The sequence below is a fragment of the Natrix helvetica genome (assembly GCF_964273705.1).
Source record: "Natrix helvetica genome assembly, chromosome: Z".
NCBI classification, from domain to species: Eukaryota; Metazoa; Chordata; class Lepidosauria; order Squamata; family Natricidae; genus Natrix; species Natrix helvetica.
In genome coordinates this window covers 60001070-60007069 of record NC_138554.1, presented here as the reverse complement: position 1 = coordinate 60007069, position 6000 = coordinate 60001070, and positions in this window count along the sequence as shown.

The window sequence follows — 6000 nt, the reverse complement described above, 5'->3', positions numbered from 1 at the left end:
AAAGCTATGGGGGCTTCCGAGCCATTGGGGAGGACATGGCTCAGGACAGCCCCCAAACCCACGGGGGAGACATCACACGCTAGAGTCAGGGGCATCCTGTCACTGTATTGGACTAGGACTGCCTCTGACGTCAGCATGTCTTTGACAGCCACGAACGCATGCGCTTCGCGGCTGCCCCAGCGCCAGGCCGCGGATTGGTCGAGCAACCGATGCAGCGGCTCGGCTAGTGACGCCTTGTGCGGCAAAAATGGCGCGTAGAAGTTTAAAAGCCCTAAGAACGACTGCAGCTCCACCTTAGAGGCGGGGGTGGGGGCGTTCTTAATGGCTGCGACTTTTGCAGGGGTAGGGTGGATTCCGTGGGCATCTATGGAGAAGCCTAGGAAGTCCACTTTAGGCACAGCAAATGAACATTTGCTGCGCTTTAATTTGAGACCCACGCCCCTAAAACGGTCGAGGACCTTCCCCAACATTTCGAGGAGTCCTGAGCAGCTGGACGCAGCGATCAGGACATCGTCGAAATAGGGTACAACGCCAAGGAGCCCGTGGAGCAATCACTCCATGAGGCTCTGGAAGATCCCCGGGGCCACGGAAACGCCAAATTGGAGGCGGCGGCAACGGAAAGCCCCTCGGTGGGTGACGATAGTCTGCGCAGCCGCCGCTTCGTCATCCACCGGGAGCTGCTGGTAGGCCTGCGCCATATCCAGTTTCGCGAAAATACAGCCCTGCCCCAGGGAGTGGAGCAGGTGCTGTACAACAGGGACTGGATAGGGGTTTGCCTGAAGGGCCAAATTGATGGTGGATTTTAAGTTGGCGCAGAGACGTATGGAGCCGTCGGCCTTCACGGGGACCACTATTGGGGTCTCCCAACGTGAGTAGTCAACTGGCTCCAATACGCCCTGCGCCAGCAAGCGGTCAATCTCCTCATCAACTTTGGCCCTTAAGGCAAAAGGCACCCTGCGGGCCTTCAGCCTAATTGGAGCAACCTGGGGATCTAAATTAAGAGAGATGGGGGTGCCCTTATACAGCCCAAGCTGGCCATCAAACACGTCCGCGTAGGCGGAGATGACGGCAGCCACGTCAGGGGGTGTGTCTGAGAGGGAATACACCCCCTGCACAGAGAGACCTAGGGCGGGGAACCAATCCAGCCCCAGCAATGCGGGGAGGGGCTTTTCGACTACCAGGACGGGCAGGCAACCCGAAAACCCCCCATATTCAACCCTAACTGGATAGCTGCCCAGGGTTGGGATAAGTGACCCCTGATAGTCCCTTAGGGCCACGGGGCTGGCAGTCAATTGGCGTTTTAGGACGCTGGGGCAAAGTTTGTTAAAGTCAGCCCATGCAATTATGGAGCGGGATGAGCCGGAGTCCACCTCCATTATGCAAGGCGCGCCCTCAATGAGGACTGACGCCTTGATTCTGTCCGCACCTGCAGAGGCCTGGTAGATTGCCTCAGCAGGGGCGGCTGCTGGTCCTGGCTCCATGGCGTAGCAGCTGGCTCTCGTGCGCGGCTGGCGGCGGGGCTGCTGCGGTCCTGTGGTCGTCTGCTGGCCGGAGGCTCCTTGGAGTGGAGACGGAGGCAGTACAGCTCGGCAAACCTGAGCCAGGTGCCCTTTTTTGGAGCACCGGTGGCAGATGGCCGCCCGGAATGGGCAGGCTGATCGGTCGTGGCTGCCTCCGCAGCCAAGGCAGGCTGCCGTAGTCTGGCGCGGAGGTCGCGGATTGCGTGGTCTCTGCAGCTCAGCCAGGCGGGCCACCAGCTCTTCCTCTTCTTCAGCCGGGCTAGGCAACGGCGCCAGCTGATCAATGAGGCAAGTGCGGGCTGGATAGTTCGGCAGCTGGTGACGGTCCATTCGGACAACTCCACCGCGCGCGCCTCAGCGACCGCCTCGGCCAAGGTGATTTCTGGCCGAGCCAGGAGGTGTCTCTTCAGCCGGAGGTCCTTGAACCCGCTGACGAATTGCTCCACCAGGTTGTCCTCCAGGTCTAGGAACTCGCACGGGATGGCCGTGGTTCTCAGGGACTGGAGGAACTGGCTGACATCTTCGTGGGGTTTCTGGACACACTGGCGGAACGCGTACCGCTGCGCAATCTTTGATGGGGTTGGGGCGTAGTGCCCTTTCAGTTTGGCCATCAAAGTGTCCCAGTCAAGTTCGTGGACTGGCAGAGGGGCTGCCAACGCCCGGGCGGCGTTAAACATCGGGGTTCCGCAACTACTGAGGAAGAAACTACATTTCTCCTCCAGCGGAATACCCCGCTTTCCATTGGCCCTCAAGAAGCACTCGAAGCGCTCTAAAAATCCGGTCCATCCTTCTCCGTCTGTCCCGAAGGGAGCGAACGGGGGAAGCGATGCCATAGCAGCTTGGAGTTGTTCGGCTCGGTAAGCTGGAACTCAAGCGGCAGATCGAGGAGGTCGGGTTCCTTCAGGTTCGTCACCTCAGAGCGATCCCACCTTCGTCGCCAGTGAAGAAGTGTGAGGAAAGATGAGGCTTGACACGCTGAGGAACGTCCAACACAATTTTATTCAATTTAACAGCAAGAAATAATACAGGAGAGAATCGCCCGTTCCTCTGCCTGACAGCTATTTATACGAAGAGCTGTCAGGCAGAGAAACCAATCAGGATAGCAGAACAGCCCGCCTTCAGCCAAGCCGCACCTGATTGGCTAAGGCGCGGCATGGCTGTTGTTAGCTGTCAACAGAGGGAATCCCCGGTCGTATGTCAGGGAGGAAAGGAATATAACATGAATAAGTATCCTAATGCTGTGCATATTATAGCAGGGGACTTTAATCAGGCTGATTTAAAAACAATGCTATCTGCATGTTAAGTGTGCCACTAGAGGAGCAAACATATGGGACAAAGTATATATAAACATTAAACATGGCTATAGGGTTGTACAGTTACCACATCTGGGATGATCAGACCATATGTCACTGTTTTTAGCAATAGCATACATCCCTCTCATGAGACGGGCTCTGCCTACAATAAAGACGGTGAAATCTTGGCCACAAGATGCTTCCCAACGATGTCAGGATTGTTTTGAGAACACAAATTGGGACACCCTGACTAAAAGGAGCACACTGCAGCTGTTCTGTGCTATATCAAACATTGCACAGATAATGTCACTGTGGATAAACGTATTAGGATCTATTCTAATTAGAAGCCCTGGATGACTAAGGAAGTCCAGCGCCTCTTGTGTGACCGGACCAAGGCCTTTAGGTCTGATGTTGGGGCAAGATACAGTGCTGCTAGAACTAGTCTGAAGAAAGGTATTCAGAAGGCCAAGGATAATTGAGGATAATTTTTATAGTAACTGTTGGATATTAACACAAGCTACTGTGGTTTCCACTCCAGTCCTCTGTTCAGGCGGGAACAGAGGTTTAATCTGATTGGTTGAAAGGTCTGACAGCTCCCTATAAAAGGAGAGCTGTCAGACCTAACTGCTGCTGGATTGTACATACTTGTCTGTTGTAATAAAGAGCTGTTGTTGCGTTAAACCTGAGTCTGCCTTCTCATTGCCCTATCTAACATTGGCGATGAAGGTGGGATCGAGAGGCAGATAAGGCAAAGAATGAACAACGAGTCAATCCAGCAAGTGAATCCAACCTGGAGCATCGGCGCGGCATCGAGCAACCATTTTGAGCAGCAAATCGAATCGCCTCAAACGAAAATGGCTATGCACACCCCGCCAACTCCGTACGACCCAGTGGCCAAACACTGGGAATCCTACATGCTGATGTTCGAATGCTTCCTCGAGACAAACGACCTCATGGGGGTTCCAGACTCCCGCAAGAAAAACATATTCCTGGGCTACTGCGGCCGAGAGGTCTTCGAAACGGCAAAAGACCTATCGGAGCTAACTCCGATCCAAGTGGTTACATGGGCGGCATTGCAACAGACTTTAAAAACGCATTACGCGCCCAAGACTTCAACGCACGTTTGCCGCCACGAATTCAACTTGCGGAACCAGAAGAAAGGAGAGTCCATTAACCAGTATGTTGCGGCCCTGCGAAATGCAGTGACATACTGTGACTTCTGTGACTTGGACGAACAAATCCTAGACCGCCTGATCTGTGGAGTGAGAGACATCAACCTGCAGAGACGTCTGCTAGCAAAATCAAACATGTCTCTGCAGATCGCACTCGACGAAGCCAGGGCGTCCGAGTCGACCGACAAGTCCACGGAAGCCTTACAGCGCCAGCACAACACGCCACAAACCACACAGAAACAGGCGCGCGTTCACGAGGCCGCAGACCAAGAAACCTCCAACAGCGAAGACGATGACAGCTACCGCATGCGCAGTAGCCGCACAAAGCCAGCGCAAAAATTCAACTCATGCTTGCCGCCCTGCGCAAGCTACGGAGGACACCATGCGCAGTCTACTTGCTGATTCTGGGACGCAACCTGTCAATGTTGCGACAAAAAGGGGCACATCGCAAAAGTGTGCCGGAGTGAAGTCCCTGCCACCACTTGGCAGCCAAAGGCAAACCCAACAGAGGCCCAACCCAGGGGCCTGGCGGAAATACCAAGGGTGCCCAGAGAGAGAGTACCCAGAGAGAGAACCCAGAGTAACCTATCAAACCACTATAGGGCAAGTCCGCACAAGGCGGCCAAAAAAGCTGAAAGTCACGGTCCTCATTGAGGACGCTCCCTGCGAGCTTGAAGTCAACACTGGATCGTCCCTCACGATCATCTCCTGGTCGATGCTGAAGCAAGCCACCCCGAGCCTGAAAAAATGGCAACTTCGCACGCCGACATCATGCTGAGCGACTACCAGGGGAACCGAGTCCCCATCGTGGGCCAAGGCACCTTCTGGGTCCAGTTCAAGGGCATCAATACCAAGCTTCCCATGACTGTGGCCAGCACTCCACTACAGAGCCTCCTGGGGCTAGACTGGTTTGAAGCCCTGGGTTTGGAAGTCACCGGGATCAATGCCATAGCGGATGGCGGCACCAAGGTGATTTTTAAGGAGTTCGAGGACGTCTTCAGCTCCGGTCTTGGGTAAGTATGTGGGGACGCCAATTTCGTTTAACTTGGACCCCAACGTCGTGCCTATCCGGCTAAAACCCAGGAGAGTGCCTTTCGCTCTCCGCCCTAAAATCAATAGGGAAATTGACAAACTGGTGAGCCAGGGGATCCTAGAACCAGTCGACCATGCTTGCTGGGAGACCCCTATAGTGACCCTTGTCAAGCCGGACGGGTCAGTCCGCATCTGCACAACTATAAATGCACAATTAATAATGTGCTGCAACTAAGCGCCTACCCTGTGCCCATTGTACAGCACTTACTACATTCGCTAGGGCCAGGAAAATTTTTTGCTAAATTAGATATGGCGCAGGCATACCAACAGTTGCCTGTAGATGGCGCCACAGCGGAGGCTCAAACCATTGTGACACACAGGGGTGCATTCAAATGCAACCGCCTGTAATTCGGAGTTAGTATCGCCCCTGGACTGTTCCAAAGTGTCATGGAATGGCTTTTGCAGAGGATACCAGGAGTCGTCCCCTATTTCGATGACATTTTGGTATCGGCTGCAAACGAGGCGCAACTTTTAAAAAGAGTTAGGGCTGTTTTGACCAGAATTTGCGAAAAAGGCCCCCGACTTAAAAAAGAAAAATGCAAAATTAATGTGCCCAGGGTAGAATTTCTGGGGTACATGATTGATGGCTCTGGGATCCACCCGACATCCCAAAAAGTAAAAGCAATCCAGGACACCCCTACACTTCGCAATCAGGCCGAGCTGCAAGCTTTCCTCGGGCTCCTTAACTTCTACAGCGTCTTTCTCAAACAGAAAGCTACCGTCGCTGAGCCCTTGCATCGTCTCCTGTCTAAAAACGGCAAATGGTCCTAGGGCTGAGCCAAGGCCGCTGCATTCACCGGTGTGAAACGCCTGCTCACTGCTGATTCCCTGCTGGTCCAGTACAGCCAAACCCTGTTGCTGGTTCTAACATGCGACGCTTCTCCTTTTGGTGTCAGCGCTGTCCTCAGCACCGCATGCCCAATG